The 14,636-nt window shown below is 45.5% G+C and overlaps 1 long non-coding RNA gene across 1 annotated transcript in view; it reads left to right on the top strand.

The window, feature by feature from the left end:
- Positions 1–13,746, top strand: part of LOC138663638 (uncharacterized) — a 67,723-nt gene extending 53,977 nt beyond the window's left edge. Inside the window, exon 2 of the long non-coding RNA XR_011318221.1 lies at positions 13,438–13,746. This is a non-coding gene — a long non-coding RNA (uncharacterized lncRNA). The remainder of the gene's footprint in view (positions 1–13,437) is intronic.
- Positions 13,747–14,636: the final 890 nt, after the last annotated feature.

Raw genomic sequence — 14,636 nt, 5'->3', positions numbered from 1 at the left:
CGATTTTTGTTTCCCATAGGTTTGCATTGAACTGTAAACTCATGTGAAACTGCTGCGGATCCGCAGCGTTTTCCGCAGCATGTGCACTTACCTTTAGAATTAGGCTATGTGCACACGGTGCGGATTGGCCGCTGCGGATCCGCAGCGGATTGGCCGCTGCGGATTCGCAGCAGTGTTCCATCAGGTTTACAGTACCATGTAAACATATGGAAAGCCAAATCCGCTGTGCCCATGGTGCGGAAAATACCGCGCGGGAACGCTGCGTTGTATTTTCCGCAGCATGTCAATTCTTTGTGCGGATTCCGCAGCGTTTTACACCTGTTCCTCAATAGGAATCCGCAGGTGAAATCCGGACAAAAAACACTGGAAATCCACGGTAAATCCGCAGGTAAAACGCAGTGCCTTTTACCCGTGGATTTTTCAAAAATGATGCTGAAAAATCTCATACGAATCCGGAACGTGGGCACATAGCCTTAGGGCTAGGGTTGGGTTGGAATTAGGGTTGTGGTTAGGGTTAGGGGTGTGTTGGGGTTACGGGTGTGTTGGGGTTAGGGTTGTGATTAGGGTTATGGCTACAGTTGGGATTAGAGTTAGGGGTGTGTTGGGGTTAGTGTTGGAGTTAGAATTGAGGGGTTTCCACTGTTTAGGCACATCATGGGGTCTCCAAACGCAACATGGCGCCACCATTGATTCCAGCCAATCTTGTATTCAAAAAGTCAAATGGTGCTCCCTCACTTCCGAGCCCCGACGTGTGCCCAAACAGTGGTTTACCCCCACATATGGGGTACCAGCATACTCAGGACAAACTGCGCAACAATTACTGGGGTCCAATTTCTCCTGTTACCCTTGAGAAAATAAAAAATTGCTTGCTAAAACATCATTTTTGAGGAAAGAAAAATGATTTTTTATTTTCACGGCTCTGCGTTGTAAACGTCTGTGAAGCACTTGGGGGTTCAAAGTGCTCACCACATATCTAGATAAGTTCCTTTGGGGGTCTAGTTTCCAAAATGGGGTCACTTGTGTGGGGTTTCTACTGTTTAGGCACACCAGGGGCTCTGCAAACGCAACGTGATGCCCGCAGACCATTCCATCAAAGTCTGCATTTCAAAAGTCACTACTTCCCTTCTGAGCCCCCACGTGTGCCCAAACAGTGGTTTACCCCCACACATGGGGTATCAGCGTACTCAGGAGAAACTGGACAACAACATTTGTGGTCCAATTTCTCCTGTAACCCTTGGGAAAATAAAAAATTCTGGGCTAAAAAATTATTTTTGAGGAAAGAAAACGTATTTATTATTTTCACTGCTCTGTGTTATGAACTTCTGTGAAGCACTTGGGGGTTCAAAGTGCTCACCTCACATCTAGATAAGTTCCTTTCGGGGTCTAGTTTCCAAAATGGGGTCACTTGTGGTGGGTTTCTACTGTTTAGCCACATCAGGGGCTCTGCAAACGCAACGTGACGCCCGCAGAGCATTCCATCAAAGTCTGCATTTCAAAACATCACTACTTCACTTCCGAGCCCCAGCATGTGCCTAAACAGTGGTTTACCCCCACATATTGGGTGTCAGCGTACTCAGGAGAAACTGGACAACAACTTTTGGGGTCAAATTTCTCCTGTTACCCTTGGGAAAATAAAAAATTGCGGGCTAAAAAATCATTTTTGAGTAAATAATTTTTTTTTTTATTTTCATGGCTCTGCGTCATAAACTTCTGTGAAGCACTTGAGGGTTCAAAGTGCTCACCACACATCTAGATTAGTTCCTTTGGGGGTCTAGTTTCCAAAATGGGGTCATTTGTGGGGGATCTCTAATGTTTAGGCACACAGGGGCTCTCCAAACGCGACATGGTGTCCGCTAATGATTGTAGCTAATTTTCCATTTAAAAAGCCAAATGGCGTGCCTTCCCTTCTGAGCCCTGCCGTGCGCCCAAACAGTGGTTTACCCCCACATATGGGGTATCTGCGTACTCAGGACACACTGGACAACAACATTTGTGGTCCAATTTCTCCTATTACCATTGGCAAAATAGGAAATTCCAGGCTAAAAAATCATTTTTGAGAAAAGAAAAATTATTTTTTATTTTCATGGCCATGCATTATAAACTTCTGTGAAGCACCTGGGGGTTTAAAGTGCTCAGTATGCATCTAGATAAGTTCCTTGGGGGGTCTAGTTTCCAAAATGGGGTCACTTGTGGGGGAGCTCCATTGCATAGGCACACAGGGGCTCTCCAAATGCGACATGGTGTCCGCTAACAAATGGAGCTAATTTTCCATTCAAAAAGTCAAAAGGCGCGCCTTCCCTTCTGAGCCCTGCCGTGTGCCCAAACAGTGGTTTACCCCCACATATGAGGTATCGGCGTACTCGGGAGAAATTGCTCAACAAATTTTATGATCCATTTTATCCTATTGCCCATGTGAAAATGAAAAAATTGAGGCGAAAAGAAATTTTTTGTGAAAAAAAAGTACTTTTTCATTTTTATGGATCAATTTGTGAAGCACCTGAGGGTTTAAAGTGCTCACTAGGCATCTAGATAAGTTCCTTGGGGGGTCCAGTTTCCAAAATGGGGTCACTTGTTGGGGAGCTCCAATGTTTAAGCACACAGGGTCTCTCCAAACGCGACATTGTGTCCGCTAACGATGGAGATAATTTTTCATTCAAAATGTCAAATGGCGCTCCTTCCCTTCCGAGCCTTACCATGTGCCCAAACAGTGGTTTACCCCCACATGTGAGGTATCGGTGTGCTCAGGAGAAATTGCCAAACAAATTTTAGGATCCATTTTATCCTGTTGTCCATGTGAAAATGAAAAAATTGAGGCTAAAAGAATTTTTTTTGTGAAAAAATAGTACTTTTTCATTTTTACGGATCAATTTGTGAAGCAGCTGGGGGTTTAAAGGGCTCACTATGCATCTAGATAAGGTCCTTGGGGGGTCTAGTTTCCAAAATGGGGTCACTTGTGGGGGAGCTCCAATTTTTAGGCACACGGGGGCTCTCCAAACTTGACATGGTGTCCGCTAAAGAGTGCAGCCAATTTTTCATTCAAAAAGTCAAATGGCGGGGGCGTGGCTATGTAAGCTAGGAGAGAAGACGCACCTTTTGGAGGCTCCCATAATCCTGATCTGAATCCGGCCATTAATCCCCCTGAACTGCAGCTTACACCGGCTGAGACGGTGCCCTGAGAGCTTGGGAGACCGGCGACCCCTCGGGCGGCGGCGGTGGAGCGCTAGAGAGCCGGTATCTGTGGCGGCCTGGAAGAGCGGCAAAGTCCCTGAGCTGCGGCGGCCATCTTTGAGCGCTGCTCCGGCGGGCAGGACGCAGCGCCGGCGGCGGCTGGAGCCGGGTGGATCCCCTGGGAGCGCGGCAGACATCTACATACAGCGGGGACGCTGTGGAACATCGGGGAACAAGAGACAGGTGCCGGGTCTAGAGCGGCGGGCGGGCCCTGGGGGACGGCAGCCATTACCACAGCGCACTCTCCAGCAGCAAGGAGAGAGGCGCTATATAGCAAGACTGCGGTGCATTCAGGAGGTGAGCTACCGACCTGAAATACTAAAGGGGGCAGAGCGGTGTGCGCCCTGAAAAATTGGGCCCTGCACCCCCCTTATCAAAAACCCCTGCTGGCACCATAACTTTGGAGGGATCGTCCCCCCTCCCTGCTGTTCTGCCTGGGGAGCTGTGGCTGCTCTGAGACCAGTGCCTGGGCAAATTCCTAAGTTGATACATTTGCAAATATCTGAGACTCTTTGCTTGGTTTGCTGCCTCTCTGGGGTGCATCCCGGTGTTTGGCCCTGTCCGGTCTGCTAGTGGAGAATAGACTGCCATAATAATAAATCCGGTCCTTTGGTGGCGATCTTCTGTCAATCACCATGCATCATTCTAAAGGAGTGGGGGCTGCTGACAAGTTGAGGAAATATGCCAGAGAAGATGCCCCAGATAATACACGTTCTCTCAGAAATAATCCCACGCAGAGTCAACGCAAAAATCGTCTTTCTGACAGCAATGAGGAGGGAGAACAAGACGAACTGACTCTTAAACAAGCATCTGAGCAGTTGATGCAGGCCATATCTCTCACCAGGTCCTCTCTCACTGAGAAAATAGAAGACGTGCATACTGAAGTGGGCCGTCTGCGACAAGATATACAAACTATGAGAGGGCGTATTTCAGAGGTTGAAACAAGGGTGTCTCAGATAGAGGACACCATTGCCCAATGGAGGCTAAGCTATCAAAGGCCACTGGCTCTGTGAATGCCTGGAAGCAAAAGGCAGATGACCTGGAAAACAGACTGCGTCGTAATAACATTCGAATTATTGGCCTACCAGAACGCTCGGAGGGTCAGCAACCTGAACAATTTCTAGAGGACTGGCTTAAAACCTCCCTGGGAGACGGATTCTCCTCAACATTTTCTGTGGAAAGGGCCCATAGGGTCCCAACGAGACCTCTTCCTCCCGGAACTCCGCCCCGACCCTTTCTGGCACGTCTCCTTAACTGCAGAGACAGGGATGCAATTCTTCGCTTGGCAAGGCAGAGGGCCCCTATTAAATTCAATAACGCCACCATATCAATCTTCCCGGATTTCTCTATGGAACTTCAAAAGCAGCGAGTTCGATTTATGGAAGTCAAAAAGCAGCTCAGGGATAAAAACATCATCTACTCCATGCTTTATCCAGCTCGACTCCGTATTGTTCATTAAGGCTCCTCCTTGTTCTTCACTGACCCGGCGGAGGCGGCTGAATGGTTGCGGTCATATAAGGGGCCTAGTACCCCGGACTCTTGAGTAGCTCTTTCTGTCTGATGGCAACACAATCTGGAGCTTTCTCTGTGGGTGCTGAGTTTATCAACTATACCGGACGCTGATTCCAGTGAGGGTATCCCCTTTTCTACCTGACTGTAGGAGTGTAGGATTATACTCCTCCACTGTTCAAATATTGTTTTGTTTGGTATTTTACACCAGTTCTGATTGTTTGTTATGTTTGTTAGTCGCCAGTGATAACCTTATGCTCTATATGATGTTCCTGATTCCCGCCCAGGCTGTGGTGTACATTATGCCTCTTCCCGAACGTAGATATGGGATCTGAGATTGTATGTATGACGTGGAACATACGGGGTATTAAGACTCCTCGAAAGAAAATTAAGGTATTTTCACAAATTAAAAGGTATCATCCACATATTGTAGCACTTGTGGAGACACATTTGACCAGAGACACAGCTAAGTGTACTCAAAAGCCGTGGGTGCAATGGTCCCTTCACGCATTTCACACCAGTTACTCCAGAGGGGTCTCCCTGTTGGTACATAGGAATGTCAGGTGGGAGGCTAGAGAGTCACGACGCGATCCCGAGGGCTTTGTTTTTGTTCATGCCTTTATTAATATGCGGGAATATGTGATATTATGTGTTTATAACCCACCCCCGGCTGGCATATCGGTTCTCCGCATGGCACTGGGTTTCTCCCTAAATTATCCTAATGCTAGTGTTATCTGTATGGGAGACTTTAATTTAGTCATGGATAATCTTAAAGACAGACTGAGACTAGATGGCGAGATGTCAAGGGGGCCCCTTTCTCAATCTCCCTCTCAATTGGCATCGTTTATGAACGGTAGCGGATGGTTAGACCTATGGAGAACACGTCACCCTGAGACAAAGGAATATACTTGTCATTCATCAACTAGACAGTCTCTATCCCGTATAGATTACATATTTGGATCTAGTGACCTAGCGCTATGGGTGAATAGTATCGAACATGGTAACAGGGGGATATCAGATCACAGTCCAGTTATTCTCAAACTTAAATACGGTCAGTCAAATAATAATATACCTTGGAAATTGAATCCCTTCTGGCTGAAACTGATAGATTCTAGTGATAGAACGGTTGATCAGTTAAACTGCTTTGTCTCAACTCACCCAGACCCCTCGAATCTCAATCTGTTTTGGGACACTCTAAAGGCATACTTAAGGGGATGTCTGTCCTCTACAATTTCCTATATAAAAAGGGTGACGGCGGGGGAGGATGACGAGATAGAGCGACGGCTGAAGGACTCGGAAGCCGCCTATGTGGCCAATCAAACTAACGGCAACAGAGTGGAGTGGCTCACTTCCCAAAGACTATATGCTCAAAATATAGACACTAAATCGAAACGTAAATTATTCTTTACCCGTCAATCTTATTTTGAATTGGGGAATCAGGCCAGTACACTCCTAGCTTTTCTAGTACGTCAGCATAACACCTCTAATACGGTACTACAGATTCGGACACTCGATGGTTCGTTGGTATCCTCCACTGAGGAAATTCTTCGAAGTTTTTGTAATTATTATAAGACACTGTACAAATCGGGTAGTGGTCTTGGGGTCCCTGAATGTGCAGACTATTTATCAGACATAACATTCCCCTCACTGAGCCCAACCCAACAAGCTTTTATGGAGGCTGAGTTTACTCTGGAGGAGGTGGAGCAGGCTATAATGGACATGGCCACCGGGAAGGCCCCTGGACCTGACGGGTTTCCCGTTGAGTTCTATAAAAAATATCGGGACCACCTGGCACCACTTTTATTGAAGGTGCTTCAGAACATATGGGAGGGAGAAATTATGCCTGAAACATTTTATGATGCAAATATCATTGTACTTAAAAAGGAGGGAAAGGACCCCTTGGAGTGTGGATCATACCGCCCCATATCATTGGTGAACGTAGATTATAAAATCTTCACTAAAATATTGGCTACTAGACTAAATACGATCATATTAGACCTTATACACCCAGATCAAACAGGCTTTATGCCCGGGAAAAGTACCTCCATTAATATTCGGCGGGTCCAATCAGTGATTCAATATAGCTCCCTAGAATTGGATAATAACTGGGCTCTGGCATCCCTAGACACAGCTAAAGCGTTTGACTCCCTCGAGTGGCCTTTTCTTTCCGCATGTCTACAGAAATACGGTTTTGGAGATAAATTTATTAGAGGGATAGATACACTATATAGGAATCCTAGGGCACGGGTAATTGTAAATAACTCTATCTCTGATTCCTTTACCTTACATAGGGGAACCCGTCAGGGATGTCCTTTGTCCCCGGCTCTCTTTGCCCTCGCGATAGAAGCCTTGGCAATACGCATAAGGTCCTCCACGGATATCAAAGGAATAAGTATTGCGGATTGTGTGGATACCATCGGTCTATATGCTGATGATATGATCATATTTATGGATAAAACAGAAGAAACACTACCACGAGTAATAACGACTATTGATAATTTTAGTAAATTCTCTGGTCTCTATATAAATTGGGATAAGTCTGCTCTGATGCCTCTGTCTCATGTGCCGGTGCCTTGTCTCAAAAATCTCTCGTCACTACCTGTAGTCTCCAGTTTCAAATATCTAGGAATTTATATGTCTCAATATAGTCAGCTGGACTTACAACTTAATATTTATCCACTACTGGACCTGGTCAAATCTAAATTTATAACCTGGAGCAAACTCCCTCTCTCCGTTGCAGGTCGCATTAATTTAGTTAAGATGATATTGCTCCCCAAACTTAATTATTGTCTCCAACATAGTGCTGTGCCAATACCCAAATCTTTCTTTGCAAACTTAAGCTCCCTGACCACGTCCTTTATATGGGGGAAGACCAGACCCAAACTCAAACTATCTACTCTACAGAGACCAAAAAAGGGGGGTGGGGCAGCCCTACCAGACTTTTATCTATACTATCTTGCCGGGCAGGCTAGGGCGATAAGCAAGTGGATGCCTAGCAACTCCCTACCTAATTCAGAAAGCCATTTAATCCATTCTGCCCGGATTGACTGTCCACTGGGTTTTTTGGAAATGGAGAAAGTCAGTGCTCCCCGTTTGCTGCCATTGCTTCGACAAGCGAGATTAATATGGAGACAAATTAAAAAAGTTATTAAATATACAGATATAATAGCCGAAATGCCACTGTGGTATAATAGTTATTTTCCAGAATTACTAAATCACCCATCTACTGAGTTCTGGATCTCATATGGTGTTCTCTCGGTGGGTAATTTATATAACCAGGAAGTTTTTGTATCCTTTGAACAATTACGGGATACCTACAATATCCCTAGATCTCAATTCTTCCGTTATTTACAGCTGAGGTCAGCCTTCCAGTCACATATGCGAAATATGGGTGCAAGTCGAGCAATTTCATCTCTACCCCTTATAGGCATTCTCAAATCACAGGGTCCTCAGGGACTCATTTCCTCTTTATACACATATCTATTATCCGTGGGAGATGGGCTCACTATTAACTCCTTAAAGAAGAAATGGGAGGGACTTCTTCCCGATACACTGGGAGAGGAGTGGGAAGATATTCTAGAATCTCCAACTAAAGTTTCTCCCTCAGTTAATAACAGGATGACCCAGCTATATATTATATATCAGACTTATTTGACCCCGACACGACTTTTTTAAAATGGGTCGCCTCCATACGTCAGACTGCCTACGATGTCACACACGTGATGCGGATTTTATCCACATGATATGGAGGTGCCCGGTAATTTTTCACTATTGGAAAGAGGTCACGACATTGTTAACATCTTTATTGTTAATCCCTGTCCCACTTGAACCATTGACTTGCCTATTTGGGGTGTGGGATACAGAGACCTGGGATCACCATACTGGGATCTTCCTTCGAGAAACGCTCTTCTTAGCACGAAAGGTACTGGTGTTAAGGTGGATGGGTAGCTCCTCCCCGACTCTCGGAGCTTGGATTGACCTGGTGAACTCGGTTATCCCATATGAGAGAACACTGTACCATAATAGAGGATGCCCAGGTAAATTTGAAAAAATTTGGGGTAGATTGAACTCATCTCATCATACTCTGTAGTCTGCGCTGATTAGATATATACACGAGAGGGAGGGCATGTGGTTTTGGGACATCGTTACGGAGCAAACTTAAATCCGTTTTTCTTTTGGCGACTTATTACTAATGGTTAGTTGTTTAAGTTGTATAGTAGGTATTTTATAGGCACTAATGACTCAACATGCACAGTCTATTACCTCTGTGAACTTTGGATATGATAATGTTCTGTAATCATTTGTATCTGATGATATATTTAATAATGATAAATGTAATATGTGCAATGTTTGTTTACTCTGGAATTAATAAACGAATTTAAAAAAAAAAAAAAAAAAAGTCAAATGGCGCTCCTTCCCTTCCAAGCCCTGCCGTGCGCCCAAACAGTGGTTTACCCCCACATATGAGGTATCAGCGTACTCAGGACAAATTGGACAACAACTTTCGTGGTTCAGTTTCTCCTTTTACCATTGGGAAAATACAAAAATTGTTGCTGAAAAATCATTTTTGTGACTAAAAAGTTAAATGTTCATTTTTTCCTTCCATGTTGCTTCTGCTGCTGTGAAGCACCTGAAGGGTTAATAAACTTCTGGAATGTGGTTTTGTGCACCTTGAGGACTGCAGTTTTTAGAATGGTGTCACTTTGGGGTATTTTCAGCCATATAGACCCCTCAAACTGACTTCAAATGTGAGGTGGTCCCTAAAAAAAATGGTTTTGTAAATTTCGTTGTAAAAATGAGAAATCGCTGGTCAAATTTTAACCCTTATAACTTCCTAGTAAAAAAAAATTTTGTTTCCAAAATTGTGCTGATGTAAAGTAGACGTGTGGGAAATGTTATTTATTAACTATTTTGTGTCACATACCTCTCTGGTTTAACAGAATAAAAATTCAAAATGTGAAAATTGCGAAATTTTCAAAATTTTCGCCAAATTTCCGTTTTTATCACAAATAAACACAGAATTTATTGACCTAAATTTACCACTAACATGAAGCCCAATATGTCACGAAAAAACAATCTCAGAACCGCTAGGATCCATTGAAGCGTTCCTGAGTTATTACCTCATAAAGGGACACTGGTCAGAATTGCAAAAAACGGCAAGGTCTTTAAGGTCAAAATAGGCTGGGTCATGAAGGGGTTAAAGAGTTTGTTAAGGCAGGGGTTCTAGTGCAGAGATCTTCCCCCTGCAACACCCCTTTGTATCCCATTAAGAAGGAAAAGGACCCAAGGGTTCCCCTGACACTTACAGAATAGTTCATGACTTACAGGCTATTAATGATGTTACAGTGAGTGTGACCTCAACTGTCCCTAATACACACACCGTACTGTCACAGATCCCAGCCACATCAAAATGTTTCACAATCACTGATTTGGCAAATGCATTCTTCACCTCATCCACAGATTGTACTATTACAGTACGTGGATTACCTCCTGCTCTGCTGCCCGGACCAGATGTCCTTGCTGTGGTTCTTGGCAGGAAAGGGTTGCAAAGTCTCACATGACAAACTACAGTATTGCAAACAAAAGGTGACATTTTTAGGCCACATTATTGCTAAAGGTATAAGACTCCTGATTAAAGAAAAAAAAAAACGCAGTGGTGACACAACAGCATAGAGGGAAACAGAGTCCGATAGCTTACTACTCAGCACAGTTAGACCCTGTGATTAGAGTGTCTCCTACTTGTGGCCGTGCTGTAAGAGCTGCTGTATTACTGCTAGGCATGTGAGCTCACACTGACTTTTTCCTTTGACAATTTGTTCTCCACATGACATTAATGCCATATTCACACAAGTTCAACCAAAACACCTGTCTATTGCTATCTTGTTAGATCAGACTTGAATGTGCTCTAATACTAATTCCTGAATACGTCACCCTCAAAAGATATAATGTTCTGAATCCAGCCACTCATCTGCCTGTGGATTCAGAAAAGGGGGAATGGGTGACAGTGTTGGTAGGTGAAAAAAAGTACTCTGGTATTTGACATGACGCACGAACATGACTGCATAGGAACTGATGAGTCAGGAGACTGGGTTTTACATATGTTCATGGAAAAAAACTGTTCCTAATGCATATTCTGAGGTTTTTATTTTTGTAGATGGCTCCAGATACCACCAGGATGGGCGGTTCTACACTGGATATGCAGTAGTATCCTCACATGAGGTAATCCGAGCTGAACCACTTCCTCCTCACATGTCGGTGCAGGAGGCAGAGTTGAAGGCACTCACTGAGGCGTGTAGAGCTGCTGCAGGTAAAGTTGCTAATATTTACACAGATTTGAATTATGCATGGGGAATATCCCATGATTATTGCCCTATCTGGAGAAGCAGAGCGTTTCTTACATCAGCCGGTAAGCCCATTAAAAATGCAGAGCTGGTGAAATAATGAATGGAGGCATTGATATTACCAGTCAAGGTTGGCATCGTCAAGGTAAAAGCAGGCACAAACAGTGACTCCATGGAGGTAGATGGCAAAAGAAGGGCGGACAAGGCTGCTAAAGAAGCAGCAGGGCGGCCTAGGGAGCAGTGGACGGTGGCGGGGAGTCAGCGTATTCCGGGCAGCACGGTGGCGCAGTGGTTAGCACAACAGCCTTGCAGCGCTGGAGTCCTGGGTTCAAACCCCACCAAGGACAACATCTGCAAAGAGTTTGTATGTTCTCTCCGTGTTTGCGTGGGTTTCCTCCGGGCACTCCGGTTTCCTCCCACATTCCCACGGTTTGACGGCCTGTTTTAAAGTCCAGCTGACCACATTCACCTCAGTGAAACTTGAGGGAAAGCCCACCTGGATCCATGCCAGTCACTGCAAAAAGATCTTTTCACCAGCAGAATGACTGTTCTAATCACCTTGCTGGCAGTGGTTGGATTTTTGCACCTTACAATAGACAGTGGATAAACTTTTAAATGTTGACAAGGACAACAAACTTATTCAACATCATGATTTTCTTATAAAAGAAGTGGAAGGACAAAAACTGCTGGACTGTTGGATCTGTACACACAGCCCAGTATCTGCAAGGACTATGCCGTACTTAGCCTTACCGTTGGAGCCAAGGAAGGTATTAACACCACACTGTATACACAATGAGACTTGGACTCAGATTTTCTTGGTTCCTTAAGGTTCTTAATAAGACTAATACAATATAGAGACTCCTATTTAAATCCAGCCAATTGGCTTAGCGGCCTAGCGGGATGGATTATTTTTGGTATTTTACAGACTTGCATGCAATTTTTATTGTTTTATTTTATTGCTTTATGTAGCTGAAAAAGCGCTAATATATGCATTACATAAGTTATTGAAGAGCTTATATGTTTAAGGAAGGAATTTAAGGCTGTGTCATCCATAGTTTATAATAGACCCCGGATAACCACTGCTGACTAGGAAAGTGAGTGTCCACACTGAGGGTGGATGGGCGAAGCAGGTAGAAGGCCCCCTTATGGGTACTTATGGAGACAGTATCTCTTTATGGAGACAGTATCTCCTTTGTGGACATCAGCTGACCCTGTGGCAGAGGTTATACCATTTACAAAAGGGGGAAATTGATATGGAAGGGTTAATGTTTTGCCTTTAATTGTCTTTTGCCTTTAATTGCTAGAATGTGTTTAGTCACGATGCAGTAGTCTGGTAGGCTCCTCTTCAAGGATTTTATACTTCTTATCATATATGTTCTCAATAGTCAGCCACAGCATGTTCTGGGTATGTGAGAAATAAAGGTCAGCATGACCCGGGGTAACAAGGGGAGGGCTACATGAATTACATTGAGTTACATTTGTTGTAAATGGTAAAAAATACTGCCTCTTGCTGCATTAGATCAGATAAAAGTGACTTTGCTCACAGAACATGTGCAATTTCCTTTTTTCTCCAAGCGCTTGTAAATGAAGGGAGTAACCTACTGATTTGGCCTCACTGGTGATCTGGCATATCTGACATTGGGTCAGAAAGCAAACAGCTACAACACAACCAACAACCGTTTTACACTGCTCTGGCTTCAATAGTGGTGTGCTGCGGTCCCCTAGAACATGGGAAAGGAAGGTCGAGCACGAAGATATGGGTCTTTCTTGTGGCCCACTTTCAGCTTGGCCATGGCCTCATCCTCTGCATGCACCATCAGCATCACATCCACTTCCCTGTTCCTTGCCTTGCCCATTTTAAATGGACTAATGAACTATTTGAAAAGCTCAATACAAATGGATTTATTTGGAGAAATATTATGTGATCAGTGTCACCACCTCGCAGTCCGGGGCGCCTTCTTTCTCTTCCCCGCCTGCTCTTACCTCTTCTGGTCCTGTCCTTAGCCAGCAGGGTCACGCTCCGGTCGTCCGCCTTCGCTCCAAGGTCCGTCCCTGCAGACATGATGCCCGGGTCCTTGCTCCCATGTCTGCTGCACTTCCTCCTTTCTCTCCCTCTCCTAGGGAGTGCATAGGGGGCGGGCAGGTGAGCTCTCTGGCTTCTTAAAGGGTCAGCCCCTCCCTACTCACTGCCCCGCCTCCCGGCCTATCACCTGGAGGCTGGAGGTATATAAGGATCTCAGTCACTCCTGGACGCCGCCTGGGCAACTTCTATTATCCTGAAGTTGCTGCTCCAGGTCTGATCCAGCTAGGCTTATCAGTCCATTTTGCCTGTCTTACGCTGTGTTCCTTTTTTCCCTAGGATCGAGTCTGGTCTCCACAGCATCCTGAGTCCAGTATCCTGTGTGGTTCCCTGCAGTCTTCTTCCTGCTTCCAAGTTCCACATTCAGCCCTGTTTTGTTTATTCTTTTCTTCCTACCTCCTAGGTCGGTTTAACACAGGTGTCTGCCTCATCGGACCCTCTATTGGTGGTCTATGGGAAATCCCTGTATAGGGGTCACTCCAAGCCTTGGTCTCCTTAGAGGCTTTCTGGTGTTGTGGCCCTGTGGCCTTCCTTTGGGGTGTCTCCCCTAGTGTTTTTATTACTGTACAATAAAGCGTTTGAACCTGCTTTCCTGGTCTGGTTCTCCCTTCCTGGTATCAGTAACCGCTGTATTTGCGGTCCAGTGAGTCCACCCGATAGACACGTCTGTAGGGCGTGACAGATTTTGCCCAGGCCATGGACCCCGCTGATGCCAGGTTCGATGCTCAGAGGGAGCTCGCTAGTCTCCGCCAGAGCCAGGAACAGGTAGTTGCGTTCATGTGTACCCTTGAGGCCCGTCTAGCTTCCCCTCAGGGGGTGGATGCATCTTTCTCCTCTCATCTTGCAGATCTCCATCAGGAGTTGGATCAACAAGGACGGATGCAGACCCAGATGCTGAGTTACATGACGTCTGTGGACGAGTGGCTTTCGAATCTGCAGCGATCTCCTTCTGCTCCGGTTGCCGCACCCGTGTTGGATCCCAGTGCTGTAGGAGGCGTCTACTCTTCTCCTCGCCTCTGCAAACCCACCAGGTACTCTGGGGATCCAAAGATGTGCAGGTGTTTCATCAACCAATGCCAGCTGCATTTCAGGCTTCTCCCTCATCAATACCCTATGGATGTGGCGAAAGTGGCCTTTCTGGCATCACACCTGGAGGGCGAGGCCTTGGCCTGGTTCAACCCACTACTGGAGAGAGAGGACCCCATTGTATCCGATTTGCGGGCCTTCTTGGACACCTTCCGGAAGATCTTTGATGAGCCAGGTCGGGTGGCTTCTGCCACGGAGGAGTTATTCAACTTACAGCAAGGTACTCTGTCGGTTGGCCAATACGCCATACAGTTTCGCACTTTGGCTTCTGAGCTTCGCTGGTCTGACGAGCCCCTGATTGGTGTCTTCCGGAGAGGGTTATCCAGTCGCCTGAAGGACGAGCTCGCCGTACGAGATCTTCCCGGTACCCTGGATGAATACATCTCCCTTGC

This window comes from Ranitomeya imitator, chromosome 2 (assembly GCF_032444005.1).
Source record: "Ranitomeya imitator isolate aRanImi1 chromosome 2, aRanImi1.pri, whole genome shotgun sequence".
Lineage (NCBI taxonomy): Eukaryota > Metazoa > Chordata > Amphibia > Anura > Dendrobatidae > Ranitomeya > Ranitomeya imitator.
This window is presented reverse-complemented; position numbering and strand designations above follow the sequence as displayed.